Consider the following 25,925-nt stretch of genomic DNA (forward strand, 5'->3'; position numbering starts at 1 on the left):
CATTGCTGTAAGAAACAAATTGGAGTCAAGAATGTATAATGGCTCAAACATAATCATTCATTTCTTGCTTATAGAATACTCTAAAGGGTGTTCTTTGGTTGGAGCTTCCTAGTGGTGATTCAGAGACCTAACCACTGTCCATCCTGTGGCTCTGCCATGTGGCTCTGCCATCTTCTCCAGGTGGCTTCCAAAGTGGTTGTGTTTGTTGCATCAGGCCAGTGGGCAGGGAAAGAGCACAGATTACTGTGCACGGAAATTCCATGCGCCAGATCAATGTGTGGTGCACGTCCCTTATAGTCCCCTTGTTAGAGTTCAATGTTGTGGCTATACCTAACACCAAGGGAACTGGCTGTGAGGTCCAGCTGTGTGTTCAGGAAATAAGAGGAACGTGGCCACCAGTCTCAGTCCCAAGGTGGTTCTGCTGCACCTCCAAACTAAAAATACAACTGACTCAGCAGTACTAGGGTGTCCTGTGAAAGGCAACGTGTTGTTTTGGGTATAGCCCCAGCCCAGTGGCCTGAAAGTTCTGGCTAGAATATTTTGAGAAGCAGAGTAGGAACAGGTTTCTGAAGGACAGAGAAGTAAAGGAGTGGTCAGGAGAGACAGCTTCGGTACTGTTCACATTTCCAGAGTCCTTCTCCCGTCTGTAAACTTATGAGGCTCTCAGATTGGCTTTTAGTTGGTTCAGTCTCTGCATTTCACCCAGTGTCTCAGCAGGACACAGAGAAGTGTCATCTTCACAGTTTTTCCCTGGATTGTGGAGGGTGGTGGGAAGGCCACTGGTTCGTGGGCTGTCATTTTTTCACCTAACGTTCACTTGGCTTTCAGGATAAACATAGAAGCCTCAGCAGTCAGTGGGGTAGAGAAGAAGAGGGTGGCTGAGGGATGAAGAAGCTGACCATTGGAGCAAAAGCAGAACACTTTTTTTTCTTTCCCCTAGATTTCTGTTCTTTTCCCCATTTCCCTTCACTGAATCTGATTTTTCTCTCTGAGAGAATATTTGTGCAGATCTCCTGCCTCATGGGTCCCCTCCATTATCTATGTTATATAAAATGTCACCGAGGGACAGGCTACCCAGAAGCTCCATGGGGAGAAGACACAACTTTGTAGTTGGCCCCCAGGACAACTACAAAGGAGGTGACATTATTAGGCATCTATGCTTTTCATTTTGTGTCTTTATAACAGGTACCTTTCCTGGGTTTACTTCTAGCTCTCTTGGTTGGAAACATACCTGATAAAGAGTTCTCTATAAAATCTTCAGTTTTGTGTGGCATTTGGTATTTCCATTGTGTCAGGCTGCTCTTCTGTCATCTTCAGAACAAATCGTTGTTGATTGGACTTCTGGCTCTCCAATATTTCTGGGGATTGTAGCCTGGGCAAATCCTCCTTGGTGCCTTCAGAAACCATAGATGTATGGTTGAGATTCATATTCTTGAGATCATTTTTTTGATCATTTTTTTTCTGGTGAAGTTGGGTGATTTGATTCAAGCCCTTAGTGGGTTCCACTCTCCTATATCCATGGAATGAATCACTGGATAAATTTTAAAAAGTACTCAGTTACCACAAATCATTTCCTTTATAGGTCTGAGATTTTCATCTTTAGACAATGTACTGAGTTCAGCAATTGGTAAATTATGAAGATATTACTCAGTGGTATAGATGCAGGAGTTGGAACATTTGATCTACACTTAAAATTGAAAACAGAGGTTCTTAACACGTTTGCATTCTAGGCATTAATAGATTTGATGGCACACTGGAAGAGACAGAGTCTCTGAGCAACGTAACAGGTAAGTGACGCTTATAGTGTGGTTTCTATGACAGTGTAGTTATGCCTCTCAGCATGTATAACATTCTTCCTCTCTCCCACCCACACTGGTCTCCAGTTTCAGTGGTGTCCATTTTGGTAGACCCATTGATTGCCCTGAGCTCCTTCTCTGATATACCCACAAGGCAAAATTCTTATGGGTTATAGTGAACAAACAGCCTTTGTTTGGATCCAGATGAATTATGTTCCTTACCTCTTATTTGTAGCACAGCCCTCTACTCTATAACAGTTCAATTAAATTATGGCAATACACCCATGCAAGGGTACACCATGAGTGTTGCTACCAACTGTGGACCACTGTGAGTTCTAGAAAGGGTTGAACATACAAAGGTGAGTGCTGAATAGCTTGGAAACAGCACACAGCTACTTTGTTTACAGAGGGTATTGTGGGTTGGATTGTGTTTCCCAAAAAGATATGTTGAAGTCATAGCTCCCAGTGCCTCAAATGTGACTTTATTTGGAAATAAGGCTTTTGCTTATATAATCAAATTAAGTTGAGGTCGTCCTGGATTACAGTGGGTCCTAATTCACTGGTGTCCTTATAAGAAGAGGCAAATTTGTGCACAGAGACACTCAGAGAGAATGCCATGTGATGACAGAGGCACAGATTGGAGTGAATCAGCTGCAAGTCAAGGGATGCCAAGGATGGTTGGCAAGCGGCACAGGCTAGGAGAAAGGCAGGGAACGGATTCTCCCTCAGAGCCTCCAGAAGGAACCAACCCTGCCAACCCCTTGATTTCAAACTTCCAGCCTCCAGAACTGTGAGAGAAGAAATTTCTGCTGTTGAAAGCTACCCAGTTTGTGGTGCTTTGTTATGGCGGCCGGACAGAAAACCAGTACAGGAGGTAATGTCGAAACCCAGCCACTTCCTCTACCGACCTTGTTCTGTTACAGCTGGGCCCTGTGTCGTAGAGACCCTGGTTGTGCCTACTGGTGGGAAAATGACTTTGATGCAATACTGCTTCCACCTGGAGCCAAGAGACATGCTCCCTCTTCCTGCCCCCACCCTCTATTTATTTCCCCGCCCCACTCCTTCTCTCTCCTGGCATCTTCAAAGTTCACTCATTGGTGGAAGCATCACAGTAATACCCATCCTTTCTTAACAAATATGTGTTGACAGGGGCCTGTGTTTTTCTCTTTCCTTTTCAGATGCTGAGCTTTTTAGTGGGCCCTTTCTTGTCAATACTGCAGGGCTTCCACCTAATAGCACTTGAAGTCTTTTTAAAAGACCTGCAAGATTGAAAAGATTCCACCCTGTTGAACGGGGAGTAATAGGTGTCACACACCCTCCTCATTCTTACAAATACCTCCTCTTCCCTTGCTGGCAGGAACCCAGGAAGAGAAGAGGTTCAGGGGGCTTAGCAGTGCGGGGCGGCGCCGCAGAAGAGGAACCCACATTTTGTGCATGACTCCCATCTGCTGGTGATCCCAGAGCTGTCTGTGGAGCCTAAGGGGCCTGTGAAAACACCCCAACAGTCCCACTGCTGCCTTCCATATTTGGAATGAAGAGGTTGAGGTAAACGCAGCCCAATTAAGCATGTGGTACTTTAATCAAATAAGGATTAAGGGCAAGCCAAGACAAAAATAGTACCTTTACTGATTTCTAGGAGATAATTAAATCAGACTTATTGCACAGGGAGAGAAAGGATATGATAAGTTTATAAAAGAGAAGGCCTTAAGTTCTGCAACATTAAGTTAATTCTCTGTATCAACAAGGCGAAGAAATCCTCTCCTGGTGGGGTGATATGGGCATGTCAGGATAGTTAGTAGCTATTAAAAAAGATCGCAAAGAGTGAACAATAAAATATCCATAGCTATTTGAGCATAATCTCACATATATTGAATAGTTGGATGAGATGTTCTTTTAATGGCAGCATAAGATATAAAATTTTTCCACGCAGAAAGGAGCTCACTTTTTTTGCTGTTGGAGTTCTCACCGAACATCCCTGCTGCCAATTTTAATTGATATTCTATTGAAGGTATTAATAAAATTTCAGAACATACCACTAGTTATATATATGTATAGTATCTGAAACACACACACACACACAGTCTGAAAAAGATGTTTTCTCAGCTCTTATTTTCCTGGAGAGAGCTCATGGCAACCTTCCTGCCTCAAAATTCAACTTCCTTTATCCTTTCTAGTCACTGATCAACAAAATGCATCTACACATGTATACTAATCACCCAGAATGTAAATAATATATTTAATGTGTATTCTTACACAGTGTTTGTTTCATAAGTAACTGTCATGATCAGGGTCCTTGGGTTGCAGGCAACAGAAAATGACTTTGGGCAATTTAAGCAGGGAATCTCCTGGAAATTTACCAGGGAATCACTTGGAAAGCTGAGAATAGTCATTACTGAAGGCTGCTCTGGGGACTGGCAGTGTTTTCAGACCAGGAACAATCATGTTCAGGCACCACTGGTGGGAAGTGTGGAATTCCAACAGCTTCTTCCAGCCCAGTATCTCTCACATAAACATGCAAATCCTGGAAAATGACAGCTAATTCCCCAGGCTTCTGGCTTTTACAAGGAAGTGTGGGAAAGGCTAGTTAATTTGACATTCTTAGTAGGATGCCCCACTGGATTTACTGTTCCACCAAGACAATATAATGGGAAAGAAGTAATTCACCAAAAGAAAATTTGTGTTCTATAGGAAGGAGAAGTGAATATTGAGCTGTCAAAAGTATTAACACACATGCACATAAATATCCACTGCAACAGTTTATATTTATGTCTTTCATTTAAGTTATTGTGCATACATACAAAATGCATATCATGCATATATATAGACTTATGCTACTTTTAAATACTATCTTGCAATGATAATGCTTAAGTAATACTTCATAATCAAAGTTTTACAGATCTGATTTATATTTTGAAGGCCATGAAACACTTAAAAACATTTATTTATTTTAACTTTTTACAAAGATTTTATTTATTTGAAAAAGTGAGAGAGAGCACAAGGCAGGGGGAAGGGGCAGAGGAAGAGGGAGAAGCAGACTGCCCACTGAGAGGGGAGCCTGATCCTGGGGCTCAATCCTGAGACTCCGGGATCATAACCTGAGCTGAAGGCAGATACATAACTGACTGAGCCACCCAGCTACCCCTATTTATTTTAGTGAGAGAGAATATGTGGTGGAGGGAGGCAGAAGGAGAAGGAGAGAGAAACTCAGACTCCGTGTTGAGCGCAGAGTCCAACATGGGATGGAGCTAGATCTCACCATCCTGAGATCATGACCTGAGTTGAAATCAAGAGTCAGATGTTTAACTGACTGAGTCACCCAGGTGACCCTTTGAGACACTTTTTTGATGATTCTCTTCTGGCAATCATTTTCCCTAATCCGAATGATTTCTTTTTTAGGGTCTAGCAGAGAAGGAATGAAGGTAATGTATTGAATCAAAAGCACATCTCTTGATTTATGGGGTTCCTCAGTAGTGACTCAGAGATGAACAGATCATTAATTTGATACTTGTTGAAAAGGTAGATGGAAATGCATAGAGAGGGAGATTGAAATTACTGCAGGACCATTGGTATTTTGACATATTCAGAAAAAGGATCACAACTATAGAAGAGTCTTGCTTATGATGCAAAGCAGGTAGTTGGACAAGAAGAGGGGAATGAACATGTAATCATCCAGTCTAGGTCATTTTTGAGATCCGTGAAACTAAAATAAAAAATGATCAGATTTTATACTTGATGAATATCTTTTGTCTTGGCTTTGTTTCTAGAAAGAGTTAGTTGTTGTTATTTAGCTATATTTTTGGATAAACATCTTGACCAAATTCAATGTAGATACTAAAATTTTATTTAACTAAAAAATGGGGCAATCATATTCATCTACAAATACAATTAAGAAGCCTAACTTCTTAAAGAGTGATTTCTATTAAAACATTCTAGTAATTTGAAAGCACTGACATTGTGATACAAAAGGCCAATTCTAAGTTATCACATTCTGAATCCCAACCTTTTGTTGGTGGCTTGACCTATAATCATATTCTCTGCAAACTGAATGCTTTCAGTAGAGTTAAATGTTATTAATTTGGGTGAACTGAAAGAGACGTTCTTTCTTCTTTGCGTAATTTCTTTTAAATCCAATCAAGCAGTGGCTTTATTTTTTCATGGTTCTGCCATGGTGGTGTTCATTTGAGGTTTGTTTGTTTTGTTTTCCTTCACTCTCCGATGGCGAGTAATACTTTATTACTTCTCGGCTGGCTGGGTATGTAAGCATCTGAGGATGGTCAGCCTTGTAGACCAGCTTTACCTTTACTGCTATGCGGCTCTGTGCACTTGTCAACCATCGTAAAACTAAAGTGGGAAGTGGACAGTGATGTAATTGGTCTCTTAGGCCAAAAGTCAATCGATTCTACATTACTATAATTTTCTTAATGAAGCCATTGTTAGCCATGGTATTAGCATATTTCATGTAGTCTGGAAAGCAGCAAGGCATGTATAAAAATGTGAGACTCTCTATAACAAAATCTTAAGCAAGGGCCCTTATGGTGGGAATACTAGCTCCCTGGGACCCGGAAGAGGTCTCATGGAGAACCTGCTGGGTCAGAAGAAGATCTAGATCATAGAAAAGAGATTGTACTGGGGGAAGATAAACTGGGATGCTATCCCTTGGGAGAGGTGGGCTGGGCTTCTTTCTCCGAATTTCCTCCTATCATCCCACTCCCTCTGTGCTCCCTCTCACTCCTCCCAAATCCCTTAGAAACCTTTGTCTATGGAGGTGGTTGCTAAAAATGGGTATACAGGCTTTTCTCTATTATCCTTACAAAATCTCCCTGGAGTAGGCTAATATTATCACCATTTTACAGATGAAGGAACACATGTCACTAGCCTGCAATTATAAAGAAGACGACAAAGCAGAGGTTGTTCTGTGCCTAGTTACCTAAAAAAGGTTCCTGCTGTTCACGTGCTTTAATACTAGAGTAAGTGGTGTGAAGGTTCAGAAATACCTGGAAAATTTCAGAAGGAACATTACATCCCCACCCCCAGGATTTTTCTTTTCCTTTTTTTTTTTCTACAAAATGTTCAGAGGGAAACTTCTCCATTCTCCCAGAAAATGAGAAAGAAAAATATTGTCTCCTCCTCTCCCCGGAACATTTTTAAAAAAATGGGTTTTCATACCTCAAGCCAGAGACAGCAGAAAATTGGGTCCTATCTTGGGGCTTCCATATTTTGAAAGATCCTATGTTCTTGGTGGAGATAGGCCTTTGGAGTCAGGCTTCTGCAGCAAACAGCAGCAGGAGAGGTGGCCACCAGCAGATGCGAGAACAGCCTCGAGATGTTCCTACACGATTAGCAGCATAGGATGGCTTCTCTCTCCCTCTCAAGGTGCTGAGGCCAAGATCAGGGTTGGCTGCCAGGTAGTGTCTTTCTTGGTGGCACATCCTCCATAACATATGCTGGGTAGCCTTCTTGGATTCCTTAGTCCCCTCTGATTGCTTCTTTTGTCTGTATTACTTACCAAAATTAGGGTATGAGCAGAGGTTAATTTTGTAGTATAATATCTCAGAGAGGAGAAATTATGAGAGATGCTTGTGCTCTACTGATTTCAGTGATTGATGTGTTTTCTAGTTAAACTCTATGTGAGCTTCACATGTGAGCTTCAACAAGTCACAAGTGTCCAAGCCTCAGTGAACTCATCTGTAAAATGGAGCCCATCTTCCAGGTGTTGAGAGGATGTTTTGAAGGGTGAGTGAGTTAAGATAGGTAAAGCTGCTCGACACAGTAGAAGCTGGGTCTGTATCGGGTACTTTGGGTTATAGTCCCAGCTCTTTCAGACAAGGTCTGAATTCTGCCTTTTGGAGTTACACGTTAGCAATATCTGTGTAAATATCAATGTAGAAATGTGTAGACAGAGGGGCAGCCCGGGTGGCTCAGCGGTTTAGCGCTGCCTTCGGCCCAGGGCATGATCCTGGAGACCTGGGATCGAGTCCCACGTCAGGCTCCCTGCATGGAGCTTGCTTTGCCCTCTGCCTGTGCCTCTGCCTCTCTCTCTCTCTCTCTTTCTCTCTCTCTGTATGTGTCTCTCATGAATAAATAAAATCTTAAAAAAAAAAAAAAAGAAATGTGTAAACAGAGTACCTCAGTGTTCAGGTCTCAGATCTGTGGCTCTCACAGATTGGTCATTACTCCAATCTCTCCCAGTTTGTGAGATTGCCACAAAATCACATAGAAGTGGTATTTCATGTTCTCTGTTTGATAAAACATCACTTACCCACCTAGGGCTTAATAAATTGAAGGTTTTACTGCTTAGAAAATAATCAGGTGTTAAGAGAAGCACAAAATGTGCTATCGTTTTCTGAAGGTTAATAGGCCTTTTCTATTTCTGTGTTTCCCTCCACAGCATTACCATCTAACATGGGGCTTCTTCTCCCGATGAGGCAGAGATTGAAATGTCACAGCAGCATGATCAATTAGATGATGTAGAAGGGAGGCATTTGCTACCTGACCTTAATCCACAGGGCAAGAGTGAGTGAATGGAGAAGACCAAATACAGAGAGACTCCACGCCAGAGGAAAGTAGCAGAGCGGAGTTTAAACAGGCACAAAGCAGCATAAATATTGACTTATGATGAAAAGGACATCCTCCGGATAAAGGCTTAGTATGATGTGTACTGGTTCACTTATTCAGTTCTGAGCGAGTACAAAATAAACATAAACACCTTTTACAACAACAACAAAAATATGGTAGAAAAGGAAGCAGGTAAGTTTTTTTTTTGGAAGCAGGTAAGTTTTTGCAAAAAGTCTAGATTTTGTATCACATAACTTGCTGAACCAAAGTGACAGGGAGAGAGACACAAATGATATGCGGGCTGTCAGATGCTCTAGGAAGACAGTGGGAGGTGTGAGTGAGGGGCCATGGTAGCTGTCTTCCTCTCTTTAAAGTCCTATCATCGGAAGGAGGCTTAGACCCCTTGTAGTGGGAAAGGCAGAGAGGAGGGGTGTGACTTACTGTAAGAAATGGCTTTTCAATATCTGGAACTTGACAAAGGTCTTTGGAGCAGCCCTGCCCAGCTCCCCCAGAGCTGTATCCACAGATAACCGCGGTTGTAGAGGGATTCTTGCATTAAATGAGATGACTTCAACCACTCTTTAATATGCCTGCTCTGGAGCTTTACACCCCCTTGGAGAGGTCTAAAATGGTGTTGAAGCTTGTTCAGGAGCAGAACTGAATGAACTTTGGAGCTGCTTAGGTTTTGATAGAATCAGTCCTTCTCAGCAGCCTGTGTGCACCATCGTAGGCCTGGGAATGGTTGCTAGTCTATTTTGATTATGGACAGCTGGTGTTAGCTAAGGGCTTTATCAGATTAGTCATTCCTAGTAACAATGATATGAAGTGTTTCTCCCTGGATTATTAGTCGAGATCTGTTATGTTTACTCTTTTAGTTTTATACTTATTTTTCTTTTCCACTTAAGCACAACTCAATGTAAAAGGGTTGTGGTTGGGAATATGTTTCCCCAAATAAGCCACTATTTTTTCTAGGATCCATTTGGTTGTTTCTATTTGTGGAGTTCAGTTGTGAGACATCAATTTATCATAGCTGTGGAAAACTAGCAGGAGGTTCAGAGGAAAGCCATGGAAACGATGAGGACCAGGAAAATGAAATGCAAACATGTATCCTGGGGAGGTGAGGTTGAAGATAATGTTTATGCTTGTTTGCATGCCACCAAGCTTTTGTAGCACAGCTACTCAAATACATGCATGTTGATTAGCTTGCATACGACTTGTGTACAACTGTGGTCTTCTAGTTTATGAAGGCTAATGGGGAGGATGTTTTCTATTGAGACCTGGGTATGAGCTTCAGGAAGATCACATAGGTACTCCCTATTTAGGTACTCCATATTTAACAAATATTCATTGGATTAAATTGAATTCAATGTTAGTTTCAATACAGGCATCCTGCTGATAGTAAAGATCATTAAACTTTAAAATGTGTTCCCAAGGAACGCTGTGGCATCTTCATTCGAGAACATCTTTTAAATTGGATAGCTAATTATCTGTTTGGAATAAAAGCAGAGAAATAGTTCTGAGTACTTCATAGGACTCATACAGTTCTTGATTTCATCTGTGTGCTTTGCTTGTGTGTAAGCAAAGCACTAAATCCATAACTCAGGGGTGAAATAACACATGCATAAAAGATGAGTAGGTAGAAAGAATATTCTTATTTGAAATCATTATTTTCCTCTAATCAAAAAAGCATATGATAGTCCTAGTTCTGCACTATCAAATTTCCTCACAAATAATGGTCACATATGTTCCAGAGAGTGCCCAACATGTACTACAAACCTGCTGTTGTCCCCGGGAAAAATCAATACTGGGAAACAGAGGATAGAATAAAAATTTGACTTTGCTTAAAAAAGTAACTACATGGAGGACATATTGTTTCAGAACAAATAATGCCAATAAGACTTAATAGTTTCAAGCTGGAACATAATTATAATTGACCCTTAGAAAAACTCTCTGTTCTTCCTTTTCTGGTTGATGAATACTATGGTAGACATTTCAGAGAAGGTCACCTCTCCAGGATCCATTATCTTTTTTCTCCTACTATCTCCATTCTCAGCTGTGAAGTTTAGGTGACATTGACCCTCCCTCCAGGTATATAATCAGGGGGCTTAGTCAAATTGGCACATCCTAGTGTCCCTGTCGACATGGGAAGAGCATGTGACCCAAACAGGACAATGGGAGTATGAATTCCAGAAAAGATCTTCTTTTCCTCTGGATGGTATGGGGAGGAGATGTGAGGGCTGACACTGTTGCAGCCATTTTGCTACTAAGGAGGGAGAACCCAGATCCTGTGAGATGAAATGTACTAGCTCTCTGTTCTTTACTTTCCTCATCTTGAAAATGAAGATAATAGAACTTTTCTATAGGTTTGTTGTGAAATTAAATTGTTTAACTCATGTAAGACGCTTAGCATAATAAATACTAATAAATGATGTTTATTAGTAAATATATTTCCTCTATTTTAAGAAAAAAAAAAAAACATCATTTTTCCTCCCTAAGCTCAATGTTTTGGACCCAAGCTCTTTGGTTAATTGTATTTCATTTCATAAATTATTTTCTTTTCTATTGGCTCCACACTTAACCATCTTACAAAACTCAATGGAGTTTTATACTTTCTAGAAAACTGGGTTTTCCAGTAATAGATTGTCCACATCAGCATTTAAATAATGAAAGCTTCAGGACTGGTCGCGAATCTAAGAGCCATCTCTGAACTTCTTGTAACTCCAAAATACCCGATTCTCCTTGAACTGTAGCTCTGTCTGGGAACAGTTTTGCAGAGAAGGAAGAGTTGAGAGTGAGAGGAAAGAAGATGAAGAAGAGCTGTGATCCTGTTTGCTGGCAGTTCCTGCAGACTGGATGTGTTTTCACATGGTAACTAAATTGAGGGGCTTCTGCTGAGCTCTGAGAGCCTGATGTAGGAAAGGTCCGCATGTGACTGTATCTGGGAGGTGAAAAGCTGCACACACACAGAAGCTTCTGTGCTGTTCTTGCTGTCCTGGTAGCAATTCTCCCTTTAAGATCCATGTTGATCTGCTTATTATTTTTAAGATAAGATTAGCAGAGCTAGAGAAAGATAGTTGGAATCCATTCTAGAAGAGATTAAGTAATGGATTTTTCTTTGGAAAGGAACTATTCCATTTTAGCGAGAAATTTGTCAAGTTCTTGGTTAAATCTGACAGAACAAAGACATCTGATATTTGTAGATATTCTTGTAGTGCTTTGGGAGAGATAGATAGGAACTGTGAAGATAGGCACATTTAAAACAAAACCTAGGTCACCTGTGAGTAGAGCTGTAGGCAGAGAGAAGACTTGAAGGGGAACTTACATGTTTTTACTCTCTATGTAGAGTACATCTGTATGGTTTGAATTTTATTTTATGGTGAATTACGTATTACATAATTTTAAGAAATTAACATGTCAGTTATCTCATCTGAGTTAAAGGTTATATTTTCTATGACTAATTGTTCAGGTTCAGAGTATTGTAATCATTCCAGGTGTTTATACTTGAGTCATTTAATGATTTAACAGGGTGAATTCGGACCTGTTAAACTTAAATGCTGGGTACACAGCAAACTCCTTATCTATGTTTGGGACAGTGTATAGTTTAACGTTTCTGAAAGACCGCCTTACCGATCTCTTCTTTGAGCCTCATACCCACCCCCCACCCCCCATTTTCAAGACCATAGAGGTCTGGGCTGTATTTACATCTGCAATGACTGTTTTGCCTGAGAGATTTGTTCTGAGATAAAACAGCACATATTTATAGATATTTATGACTCTTGGATTTCACCATTTCCTGTTGAATGAAAATTATTTGCCTTGTGAAGGGAACTTTGCAGTAACCTCACACTCATGGTGATTGGAGCTTTTTGCTTCAGTTAGAGCCAGCGGCTCATGAAAAGTAGAAGTTTCAAGTGAGATGGGCCCTTGGGTCATCCAGCCCAATCTTTTAATTCACATATGGGAAGTTGGCCAGGATGCTCAGAGGGATTTCCAAGGTCCTTGCATTACTATGAAGAGCAGGATGGGGACCAGAAGCCAGTTCCTCTGGCTTGTTCTGCTTCCTGACACATGATGGACTGAGGAGTCACTCAGAAGGCAGCTCGCTCACTTCTTTTGCATTCTGGATGCTAGAAACAGAGTTTCTCTGTGGGTGGGACTTAGGGAATCCAGATGACAGGGTGTGGAGTTAGTGTGGTAAAATGTAGTATAAATAAACAATAAAATGCAGATTTAAACAGAGGAATATTTTGCATCCATGTAGTAGTATTTGAAAAGATTATTTTCTTTCTGCTTATAAAAATAATAAATGTACAATTTAGTAAATTTTTGAAAGCATAAAGAAGAAAATTAAAATTACCCTTAACTGCATTGTCCAGAAATGATCAAGACTAATATTTGGAATTACATACACATACATATACATATAATCAAATCAGGTCATATTGCATACATAATTTTGTATCCTGGTTTTTTCACTTAATATTATATGATGAACATTTTCCCATGTCACTGAATGTTCTGCAAAGAACCCAATTTTTAAATTGCCAACTAACTAATATGCTCAGGTTGTTCTTTTTGTTACTGTTTTAAATGATGCATCACTATGACTGGATGAAGTAGAATAAATTCTGTTACAGAAGCAAAAGAAAGGGTGCTGAGGTTTGACTCATGATCTGAGACATCAGCATGGAATGATCAGCAGTGGAGAGCTGTCAGTCTCCTGACAGCAGTGACATGAGGCCATCGGGAGGCAGGGGACAGAAAGTCAATTCAAAGACACCCACTTAAGACAGTGTAATTGTTTTTTATTTTGTCCTCTCTATCGGCATAAATTGATAATGCAAAGCACCGTTCAGACCACAGACTGGTCCCTCCAGGCTGCCACGAGACAGATCCCTCATCTCCCGGGTGGATACAGAGGCATAGATGACTCTGCAGAATTCTGATGTGGATTATCCAGGCTGTCCCCCTGCGACACTTGGCTTTTAGAGTGTCACTGTTTATTACTCTTCTACCAGAAGCAGGGCCATTAAAAGAGGAAGAGGTAAAATTGAGAACTGTCCACTTTGTTCCTTGTTAATCAGTTCTGCTTAAATAAAGTGATGAAAAACGAGGTCAAGTATTGGAAGTGTTTGCCCTCATCTATTTTGTGAGCTTTGTGTGGCCCTAGATAATCAAGAGACTTGCAGAGGTAAGAAGCACCAACAGAACCTCAAAGATGCAAGTCAAATTCAGCATCATGGCCTATTTATCACTTGGGGCTGTGTGTCAGCTTACCCTGGTAGATGAGAGGGGACCCCACTTCTGAAAAGGGCAGAGCGTTTGGGGCTGAGACACAGGTGACCCCTAGCCTCCCTCCAGTGCTTGGGGTGCAATAGTCCCATTCCTCCCCTCTTTCCCCACTTCCTCAGATTCCTAGTATGTTGCTCATTAAAGACACTAATTAGACCGCTGTTCCAATGAATTAAACAGAATTCAGGTGGGGAGCATGGTACTTCAGGTGAAAAGAGAGTTTATGTAATGATTCCAGGAAATGTTTCTGAGTCTGATAAATACTCACAAGGTACTCAGAGCAATAAAGATGCAGGGGTGTTTTGCTTTCTTTGTGTTTTCATTGTGAATCGGGTTGATGATGAGTCTGTTGCCAGCAGTGTACAGGTTTCCTCCTGTGCAGGAATGCTAAATTTGCAGGGCTTAGTGGGGGAATGAGGGAGGAATGTGATTTCTCCCTTTCTCAAGCAATTTTCTGCCTGCCTGCATGAAATGCTAATGAACGTCTCACACATGACAGAGCAATGAGACATATCCTTCTTTTACTATTTTTGGCAGGTTCTGACTTTACCAAGTCTAGGTAAACTGACCAAGTAATGGTAATGAGACACTTATAGCAGAGCAGTTGTGTTGTGTCTCTGATTTGAAATGAGCCCTGTATTGCTGTGGTGCCCCAGCATCCCATCTTGCCCCACCATGCCTCTGTGTCCAAGTCTCTGGGAAAAGTCGAGCTCCAGCCAAGGAAGTCTTGAACTTCAATCTCAGACCAATTTATTATTAGTTGTAAATGAGTAGCGTTAAAGCCCGATTTTAACTAGTTGGGGAAGGATAGGGCACAAATAGAGAGTTGAACATTCTTATGGGCTACTGGTCAAATGCCTAATGAGTTGATGATTATACCATGAAATGAATGTGCTTATAGAAGGAATGGCATAGAAACAACTTCTGGTAATCAACTTTGGATTTAGGGACATGGCTGATTGGTGGTGCCACGGGGAGAGTGTCATTTGGGGCATGGTGGCCTTCCGTGGTGGAGCTGATTGGTGGTACTCTTGCCACATGTGCAGCAGGTCTACATTGGATTTGGTAAGGGACAGGAGAGTGTATGAGGCACAAGGATGGAACCTTGTGAACTGCAGAGACAAATGGGGATGCTGCTTTGAGGGCGGTCTTCTGTTAGTGCTGAGGATGAAGAAGCCCAGTCTGGGAAGTTGGGATTCATTCTGCTTCTTGTTTGCAACCCAAGAAAGACTGCTTGTGGCAATTGGTCACAATTTATTTCAGCTGCAGAAGAATGAGATAAAAGATGAAACAGATAAATTTTGCAAATGCAATAATAACACTCAGATCTGGGGCAGAGAGAAAGATGGGCCTGGGGATACATTCCCCAGCATGGTTCCAGTTCCTTCAGGGTCCCCTGGTTCTGAGGTTCAATTCGGCTTCTGTATTTCCTTGTTTCTATTCCATCTTCGCCTTCTGCTCTCCTCATTCATCTTCTCAGTGACCTCAGAAATTCTCATTTGATATTAAAGTTACTATCCAAAAGCCCAGGCTTCAAACAAACAAACAAACAAACTAACACACACACACACACAAAAAACCACAAAAACCAAAAAAAAAAAAAAAAAAAAAAAAAAAAACCACAAAAATCCAGGCTTGCAAAATATGACAGTTAAAAGGCCCTTTAATCACTCATATGCCTAGGAAAAGATGTGTATCTTCTTTTGTTCCTCTTAGTTTCTGTCACATAGGAAAGAAACACAAAGATGTCACAATTGCATGAATAAACTGGGGACAGACTTGGTCTCCTATATACCTGATCTCAGAATGGTCTAGGGTGGCGAGCTGCCAATAATTATTAAGTACTGAGAAAGAGGAGTTGGAAAGCTTAAGTTTTCTGAAAGAGCTTCAATATTTGGAGAAGTAAAAAGTAACAAACTAGCATTTGTGGCTGGAATAGCAAGACCATGAAAGTTTTATTGAAGATTATGAAACTGTGAAGATGTAGATTAGATTGACATGTGCTGGCCCAAGCCAGCAACACCAGGCAGGAGGTAGAAGTTGAAGCCTGTGAATCTGTAGAGTGTATTTCTCCCAGAAGAAGGATATGAAATAAAATGGATTCAGGAAAGATTTAGATGGATAACAATAAGGGTTATAAAGGAGGTTATAAGTGTTGAGAGGGTACATTCTCATCTCTGTTTTTAATATTCTAAATATTATTTTTTAACTAATTTAGAAAACTACATTCTTTTAGCAATTTAGAGAAGATGAATAGGAAAAAGAAAATAGAAATTAACTGTAATCTCATTTTACTTCTAACATTTTGATATGTTTACTCTCACTTTTTCTATACTATTTTAAAATTATCTTAACATGGCTATGACCAATTCTGTGTGCCGCTTTTATATTTTTATTTAAGCCCAAAGTTTTTTCAAGTCTTCAAGAAGTCTTTTTTATTTTTATTTTTATTTTTTTATTTTATTTTTTAAAAATATTTTATTTATTTATTCATGAGAGATGCAGAGAGAGAGAGAGAGAATGAGAGAGAGAGAGAGAGAGAGAGAGGCAGAGACACAGGCAGAGGGAGCAGCAGGCTCCATGCAAGGAACTCAACTTGGGACTCTATCCTGGGTCTCCAGGATCACACCCCGAGATGCAGGAGGCGCTAAACCGCTGCGCCGCCGGGGCGGCCCAAGAAGTCTTTTTTTTTTTTTTTTTTAATGTGATTTTAAGATGCATTGACTTTGGGACACATTATTATTTTGCATACTGCTATGAAAGAATAAAATATTTCTTATTAAGCTGTGACATAAAGCCTTAATGATTGGCTTCCTTGAAACATTGTTGGTCATACCACCCTTTCAATGGTTTGACATTTCTTTCTAGTTCAGGGGCTTGGCAATTCTTTTGCCTTTAGTTGCATTATGTGGCATGTAGAAGATATATATATATATATATATATATATATACATATATATATATATATAATTAAAGAAGCCTGTGAATCTATAGAATTCAGCCTGTAGAAGATATATATATTATTATTAAAATTATATATATAATACATATTATATATATATATCTTCTACATGCCACATAGGAGGTATAAAAATTATATATATATATAATTATATATATATATATATATTCCTCAGAAAACAAAATGTAACATCGCTTCGTCCACTTAGGTTCCATAAAGCACTTACATGATTTGTTGCTTTTGGAACAAAATGTGGAATAGTGATCATTCTTCCTGTGACCAATATAAAATTTACCCATTGCTGTTCTGTTTACAAGCCTTTCTGTGTACACAAAACTTTTCATTGCAATGCTGAATCACAGTGTTACTTCAAAGACATTTTAAGGAGCAGTGAAATCAACATGCAGGGTACCAACAATGTACATAATTCAACTGAGGTAATGATAAGATGAACATCTGTGACCATGTTCATGCATGCCTGGCAATGACAGCTACTTTTTGCCTACTGCGTGTCTGATGGGGATAATAAGATGCTGACTACTATAAGATGTATTCCAAGTTCAGAGATGTTAAAAATGGAAGAAGGTGAATCTTATAGCATCAATGGATGCACCTGACCTTAATTAATCATTTTGTTATTCTGGGTCTCTTATTTATAAAACTCGTGTATTTATAAAAAAACGAATGAACTTTTTTCTCTCATGATACAAATGTTTCTTTGCATTTGTGACTATTTTTTGGGGATAGATTCTGAGAAGTGGAATTATTCTGTCAAAGGATGTAAACATTTTTAGGGTCTTTCACATATATTTCAAAAAGTTTTACTGAAACTATCTAGCTTTATGGATGAAAGCTGTGTAGGCAGCTGGCAAGATAGCATCAAAGATCCAAAGACATGACATGTGGTTTTGGGGCTGGGTCATACAAGATCACAGCTCCCAACTTGCTCTTTGGGACCACATATTCTAGGGGAAACCAGGCACTACGTTAAGGGAACACTGGAGCCTCTGGAGAGGCCTTTTTAGGGAGGGACTGAGCCTTACAGTAAGAATCAACTTGTGAGTAAATCGTCTTGAAAATGGATTCTTTTGTCCCAGTGTTCAGGTGACTGTAATGTCTTACAAAGAAAAACCACTGTGAGACTGTTTCTGGATCTCATGAAGAAGGAAAGTCTATATTAAATCCAGATTAGTACCATGTAATATCACAAACCTCTATCAAATTGCATTATCTTATATATTAAACAGAGCCATGTAGAATAATGCACATTCCTTTTCATGTGGAATGTTTCCATTTTCCTTGAGTTGATAGGTCTGTGTGGCTTTGGATCTTTGCCTTGCAGATGCCTAATGTGGATGGGATCCAAATGTATGTCAAATTGAACATTGCTAGATAGAAAGTTCAAGACAAAACAGGAGGGTCAAAACCTGTGTGTTATGGAGGAAGATCACAGCAGCAGTTTGATTCAATTCAATTCAAGCAGTACTTACTAAAGGGATGCCTGAATGGCTTAGTGGTTGAGTGTCTGCCTTTGGCTCAGGGTGTGATCGGGGGTCCTGGGATCGAGTCCTGTATCAGGCTCCCCACAGGGAGCCTGCTTCTCCCTCTGCCTATGTCTCTGCCTCTCTCTCTGTGTTTCTCATGAATGAATAAATAAAATCTTAAAAAAAAAAAAGAAGTATTTACTGAGTGTTAACTCAGCATACGCTAGCAGGTACAAGTACAGTGGTCTCAAAATATGATGATTGTCCTACTCTGGTGGAGCTTACAATCAAGAGATATCATAACATCCCAAATTTCCTGAATTGCACCCTCATCTTCTGTCATAAAATGTAGGTATTAAGGTGTTGAAGGGCGTTGAAGTTGGGAAAGGTGTATAAAATGTTTCACTGGGAATAGTTTTTCTCTTTCCTATCTAGAATTTCTTAGAATTTATTAGTTAATTCATTATTTACCTACAATCCTTTGTGTGTGTGTGTGTGTGTATGTGTGTGTATGTGTGTGTGTTCTGTGGTATGTCAGGCACTGTTGGTCAGAAACTCCTTATCTGCCACCATGGTGTCCAGCTGAACAACATGTCATCAATATAATTTTCTAAAATTCTGAGTTTCAAACAGGGTCTGTCTGCTTTAGGTTATCCCAGGACTTCAAAAGTCTGGATTTACTCCCAGGAATGGAAATACTATTTGTGTTGGTGGTTTGCTCCTCTTTGGTACCTTCTGTCTGCATGTCATACTGGTCACCCTCAGAGGTGGTATGATACAGTGGAAAGTTATGGGAACTCGGAAATTTGGAATTACAAGAACTAGGTTTGAATCTGGTTCTTCCATCTCTTAGCTGAGTGTGATTTTAGGAAAAATGCTTAATTTTCTTGGTCATCATCTTTCATCGTTTTTATAGCAACCTTATGATATAGATACAATCATGCCCATTTTATACTTGAGAAAACAGAAGTTTACCAAGGTTAGGTCATTTTCCAAACAGTCAGGATTCAAATACGTGGAGTCTGATTTTACTGTCCATACTTCAGAACTCCTTTATGTCAATTATTAAGAGCTGAACACAAGATTTGATGCATAGAAAATCTGCAATAAAATAGAGATATTATTGTGGCTACTATGACAGAACCAAAATAAAGGAAGAATTTAGTACAAGAGGAAGCAAAACCTCAATGGCAAACCTGTGCTTGAGTTAGTTTGGAGTACAGAATCATTCTCCTTTGACCTTTGACCCCCAGCCACATGTAAGGTCAACCTTGATTAGAGTCGTAAATGTCATTTGTAATTGAAAGATCTAATTTTTATAATTCTATTTCCTCTGTGATGAAGAATTACACTTTTGACATTTTCAGTGAATGCTCTAGATAGCCGTGGATTGACATATGTGGTATGAGAAGCCTTAAACCAAGAGCTGAAATGTAGAGATGAATCTGTAATGAGTTATGGATCCTGTTAAAAGGTTAAAGTTAAAGAAAATATCTGCAATTAGTGCTGTTTTGAGGTGTTCAAAATGTTTATATTCTACATGCATAAAAAACAGGGCAAAATATATATAGATTTTCATAGATGTCAACACATATACAAATTCTTGGCAGTGATGTGCTGTTATCTCTGGCTCAGCAGGGAGAAATGCGGTTGAAATTCCTTATCATTTCTTTCCCTATCTTATTAGCATTTCAGAGGTTAATCCTCTGTTAATGCATCTTCTCAGAGTGCTTCCCTTTTTCACTCCAAAGTTTTATTTTTTTATTTTTATCTGCCATACAGAGATATTGTCCTCATTTTTTTGGTTGCATTTAGGAAGGGAATTGATGTTGTACAAATGTCATATTTAAGAATGGCTTTTCTATTCCATTTTTTTCAAGTTTTCTTTTGCATCTGAAATAGTCTCTGGTTCCTGGAGAGGATTAAAAAAATCATTTTATGGCCATAATCAGAACAAAAACTATCGCAATTATTTTTCTTTCTTTGAAAGAGAACCAAACCTAATTTTTCTATATGATTTTGACCCAAATCATCTTGTTTGGGTAGCTGGACAGGGCAATGACTTGGCCATAAACATATCCACCCTTTTACATCTCTGGAGAGGTTGCAGAGCTTGAGATGTGACCACCAAACATATGTTCTGGTTACCAACAGAATTATGAAAATTGAATTCAAATAATATGTTAATGGATCAATTTAAAAAAAGTAATTCTTTAAAATTATGCTAAGTAAAGATTAACTTACCCAGGGGCTGCTGGCAACACCTAACTGTGTGGCCTTGCAGATTTGTACCAGCATCTTTTCTTTTTTTTAAGATTTTATTTATTTATTCATAAGAGAGACATAGGCAGAGGGAGAGGCAGGCTCCCTGTGGGAGCCCCATGTGGACTCTATCCCAGGACCTCGGGATCATGCCCTGAGCCAAAGGCAGATGCTCAACCACTGAGCCACCCAGGTGCCCCTGTGCCAGCATCTTGATAAGATTCCAAAGGGACAATGAAAAATAAATATATTTCTGTTTTTAAAGGAAAAGGAGAAGAAAACTCGTTTCTTTATACTCATGTAACACTTATAATTATGCAAGAAAATCAGTTTTGTTTCTAGAGTATATGTTAGTTCTTTTGAGATGATGAAAGTCAGACTTTTGACCTGGGAACTAAATGAAATAATTTATTGTTCATGATTTAGTGTTTTAGCTTTTTTTGAAGAGTTTATTCTTTAAGGTCAAATACCAATAATAGAAAAATAACTTTTTGTTTAATTTTATACTACTTAAATGAGAATGTGCTGTGTATTTTATTAAAAAAAAAAAAAGCAAATTTGAAAATTTAGGACATCCCGCTCATGGGGAATGTAGCTAGGTCTAGTCCATCATCACCCATTAAATATTTTTTTCTAAATAAATTTAGACACATGAATGAATCTAAAATCTTTTGTTTGGGAATTGTCAAGAAACTCCAAAGTGTGACTCTTAGCGTGTATTTGTTGAAAACCAGGAGCCAAGAAAGGGAGAGCCAATTTTAGGAGCCTAAGAATGTATAATTAAATCACTTTGCTTTGTTCCATTAAAGTGACTGAAGACTACAGAATTCACTCTCATCTCTCATGTGATGTTGTTGGCGATAGAGACAATTCATCTGATATAGAAGTTAACCTGCCTCATGAAAAAAATGTAATACTGTTTTCTGTTTCTGTTACTGAATCTCAGTCTTTTCAAACTCTTCAGCCCAGTGCATTTATCCCTTCTAGAGAACTCTATCAGAGGCCCCCTGTAATCTGTGTGGGTAGACAGGCGTAAAAGTACCGTGGAGTTATTAATGATGGGGGAAATGGAAGATTAACTTCTTTCTTAAAAATGGAAAGGCATCACAGAACATGTTCTTTGATTTTACCCAGGAATGAGAGTCTGGAAAGTGTCTTATTGAAATCACAGGTATTTTTCATGGGGCCCTTAAATCTCTGTCTTATATTGTTGTTTCTTCCCATATGTTTATTGTCAACTAACAGCTTAGAACTGATGAACTGTGTGGAAATGTTTTGCAAAGCTGTGGCTCTTCCTTTCTGACAACTGTTTCTTTTGCTTAACTCAAACCTCTTTTTAAAAAGAATACAATTTAGTAACAACATTGATGGACATAGAGGATATTACGCTAACTGAAATAAGTCAGAGAAAGACAAACACCATATGGTATTTATGTGCGGAATTTGAGAAACAAAACAAGTGAACAAACAAAACAGAAACAGACTCAAATGCAGAGAACAAACTGGTGATTGCCAGGGGAAAGGGGGGGTGAGGGATGAATGAAATAAATAAGTGAAGGGGATTATGAGGTACAAATTTCCAGTTATGAAATAAATAAGTCATAGAGATACAAAGTACAGTGTAAAGAATGTAGTCGATAAAATAATAATTATACATGATAACAGGTGGTAACTAAACTTACCATGGCGGTCAGTCTTATATACTTGTATTGTATATGTGTCAAATCATTATGTTGTACACCTGAAATGAATATAACATTGTACGTCAATCATACTTCAATTAAAAAATAATACCATTTATGTATATCTTTTATCTACATACTAGGCATACCACGTATGCATATCTTTTGTCTACAAAATTTGGTGGGTAAGTGTACTTTTATATGATATGAAAAGGGGTTTAGTTAAATACAGTTTCTTTTTGTTGTGATAAAAATGATGTGACTTACTTGTGTTTTGGTAAGATCACTCTGGCCATAGTGAGGGAAATGGGAGAGAAGTAACAATGACCTGAGTGAAGGTGGCAGGAGGAGGATGGATAAGACAGAATGGAATTCAAGGATGTTCTAAGAAAATGGATTTATTGGAAGGGTGTGTTGAGAGAGAAGAGAGGATTTTCTGATGGCTCAGAAAGTGCCTTACTTGGATGATGGTAAATTCCATTCATTGAGCTAGGGGATGCAGAGGAAAGATGCCACTTTGGCATGTTGAGATGGAGACGCCTCTGATCCATGCATGTGGTTCAGTTAGAATTTGAGCTTGAAACAGAAATCTGCGCTGAAGATTCAGAATGGGTAGTGTTCATCTATGAGAGAACTGCTGGTGTGCAGTTTGAGAAGAGAAGGGAGGGAAGGAAGGAAAATGAGAAAATCCAAACACAAGAGGGTGGGTAGAGGAGGAGGAGAGTGGGAAGTGGGAGCATCGGCGAGGGGAGACAAGGGTGCTTAGTCTCCACACCCATCTCATGAGGAATGCTTGAGTGAATGGGCCAACTTTGGCTCTATGGAGGGTGGAATAGTATACCTTTCAGTCTTTTTAAAGGACTAGATTCAGTTTGTGCTACTCCTGAGGAGCTTTGTGGAAGTCCATTCTTTTGTTGATGGAAGTATTTTCAGAGTAGAAATGTATAACATGGGATGTAATTTCCTCAAGGCATCCTCACCTCCTCTCTGTTAAAGGTGCACCAGTTAAGACATTAGTCCTGGTAGGAGAGGGCTGGGTGGATACTCTAGACAACATCTAAAATTCTCTGAAGACTGAGAGTTGATAAAGAGACTATGAAATCATACTTTTTTATGAAAGCGCTTTTGCCAAATTTCAGCTCAGCTTCAAGGGAGCAGTACCAGGCTGTAGTGACGGAGCACACATGCACAGTGAAGGCAAGTGGTGTTTCCTCTTCACGCTCTCCCCAAACAGTGAGGCCCTAGTCTCCTTTCCCTATGTTAATATTCAGGGTTAGAAATTACGTGAGTTAACCATTCTGAGGAAAGATCAGACAGTTTTTCTTGCATTATTATCCTCTGTATTTGAAAATAAGGAAGTATGTTTACAGTTGTTTGTAGTCTAATAGTGTATAATTGATAAATATTGTTTTTCCAGCAAAGATAGGATCTTTTATAATCCAGACCTGTTCCTATGCTAATTCCACATCAGAACCTGAATGTATCTTGGAGAGGTTCACTCTTATGATGGCACCATTATATCTTAGCTGTTGTACCAAAGAAGACTCAGACAGAAACATTTGTTGTTCATAAGGAATCTTTGAGAATACGTGAGATGGAAATAACCACATATGTATACCATATCTGATCCCATCACTGGTAGGCTGGTGTGGCAGCATTAGGAAGGATATGACTTATTTTACAGAAAAACATCTCTGATGAGACATGTTGACTGAAGGTTGGGATGAGAACTAGGAGTAGACTTGACTAGAAGTTGAGTTGTTCATATAATTTCTCCCTCTGAGTTCCAGACTTTATTATACTAAATTACAATTTGCATCATTCAAATGCAAATGAATTCTCAAAAGCCCTGTGTGGGCTTCATGTAATTCTTTTTGGGCAAGAGATGTTCAGTGTTTCACTTATTTGAAAGAATTCCGTGATGCAAAGGATTCCAAGAAAAAAATGTGAATTTGAAAGTGCTCTTCCTATTGGAAGGCCTGATATAATCATATCAAATTCACATCTGGTTTTATTTTGCTGACTGTCTCTCCTCTTGTCTGCCCTAAAGTATATGTGACTAATGGAATATAATGCTCTTTACCTGACTTTCCTTGTTCCTCAGGGTCTGAATCCTCCCAGAATTATGATCCCACTTAAATATTGACTATAAAAGAGAGGAACATAGAGGAAAGTTTTGAAAAGCATAACAAGCTAACAATGAAAATGTAGAAATTCATTCAATAGTAACACTTCATTTTTGGCCTTTATAAACCAATCTTGCAGCCGAACAAACTGCTCATGATGCAGAACACTTCATAAGTCACCAAACCTCCCTTGGCATTTCAACATTTATTGTTCTAGAAGGTAAGAAAATATTCACTTAGCTTTTAATGCTCTCCAGCTGTTCATTGGTAAAGACCTCAACATGAGGCTCATGGGGAGAAAATTGTGCTTGGTTTAAATTCTAAGAAACTCTACAAAAAACCTGGTTCTTTTTAGCCTTTGCTTTTAGGAGATGATCTTCTCTCATCAGCCCTGTGACACTTATACTGCTTCACAAAGCTTCTTGGTAGTGATCCTGTGCTCACTGGTTCAGGTCACTTAGTGAACAAGTAACTGGTGTGAGCTTCTCTTTAGATTTTTTTTTTCTGACCAGGCTCTTCCAGGTGGAAAACATGGTATAGATCTAAACAGGTTCTGTGGAGAACTGGTCTTGCAGAATGCCATGGTGAAAAAGGTGGCATGGAACAAATTAGTCCCAGAAACAAATTTAGAGCTTGTGATTAGAGGTGGCATATTAAAGGGTCTGAGAAATTCTGCAGCAAAGAATTCTTCCTTAAACTTTGTTTAACCTAATAATAGGATGTAGTAATTAAGAGCACTGACTTTGAGCACAGCCTTGCTGTGAAATTCCAGCACTGAAATTCCAGGCTCTCTATTAGCCATGAAATTTGGGCAAGTTACTTCCCTGTATGATGGGAATCATATTTTTCTTTTTAAAGATTTTATCAATTTTTGAGAGAGATATGAGTGTGTGTGCAAGTGGGGGGAGGAGCAGAGGGAGAGGGAGAAAATCCTAAGATGACTTCCCACCAAACACAGAACCCAATGTGGGCCTTGATCTCACGACCCGGAGATTGTGACCTGAACCAAAATTAAGAGTCCAACATTCAACTGACTGAGCACCCAAGTGCCGCTGGTGGGAACCTTCTGTACACTATCACAGTAAAGGGAATAATGAGTTTCAACTCATAGGCTTATTGTGGATGGCAAATAATATAATGTTATGTAGAATATTTGGCAGAGTGCCAGGATCAGAGTCCAGGATCAGTTACTTGGTTTTAGTATAATATCATTATCTTATTTGAATGCATGACTTGAGGACAATACACACAGAGAGACTACTCTCCTAAGGAAACCAGATGGGGAACATTGATCTGATAGATGGAGACATGTATCAAAACTTTTAAAGAACCGAGAGAGCTAGGACTCTATGTCATGAGAATTCTCAAAGTTGGTTGATCTGTCTCATCCAGCGTGTTTCATAGAGAAAATACTCAAAGGTTGTTAGAAACAAGGTCTATTTTCTGTCTTGAATATCAAAAGCTGAATTTTAAGATTTAAATGTCCAGAAAGAAGCCCCATGAGAGAGAAAGAAGGGAAATTTGTTTCCTCATGTAAAGAAGAAGTTAATGTAGAATTTGAACACCTGTGGGAGATGAGGTAGGAAGGATGTTTATTAACAAGGTTCCAATAGGTAATTAGTTTTTCGGTTTTTTAAAAAATTTTTTATTTATTCATGAGAGACACAGAGAGAGGCAGAGACATGCAAAGAGAGAACCAGGCTCCCTGTGGGAAGCCCGATTGGGACTTGATCCCAGGACCCTGGGATCACACCCTAAGCCAAAGG

The 25,925-nt window shown here is 39.3% G+C and overlaps 1 long non-coding RNA gene across 7 annotated transcripts in view; it reads left to right on the forward strand.

Moving 5' to 3' along the window:
• LOC144287888 (uncharacterized) overlaps window positions 1-25,925 on the forward strand; it is a 186,826-nt gene that overhangs the window by 131,787 nt on the left and 29,114 nt on the right. For 2 of the 7 annotated variants that reach the window (XR_013355690.1, XR_013355692.1), the window contains 5 exons: window positions 2,576-2,670; window positions 3,154-3,341; window positions 5,193-5,215; window positions 7,413-7,529; window positions 8,185-13,464. This is a non-coding gene — a long non-coding RNA (uncharacterized LOC144287888). Of the gene's footprint in view, window positions 1-2,575; window positions 2,671-3,153; window positions 3,342-5,192; window positions 5,216-6,649; window positions 6,776-7,412; window positions 7,530-8,184; window positions 13,465-25,925 lie in introns of those variants that run through there. The other 5 variants (XR_013355694.1, XR_013355693.1, XR_013355691.1 and 2 more) reach the window with 5 other exon arrangements.

Source organism: Canis aureus, chromosome 17 (assembly GCF_053574225.1).
Source record: "Canis aureus isolate CA01 chromosome 17, VMU_Caureus_v.1.0, whole genome shotgun sequence".
In the NCBI taxonomy this organism is placed as follows: domain Eukaryota; kingdom Metazoa; phylum Chordata; class Mammalia; order Carnivora; family Canidae; genus Canis; species Canis aureus.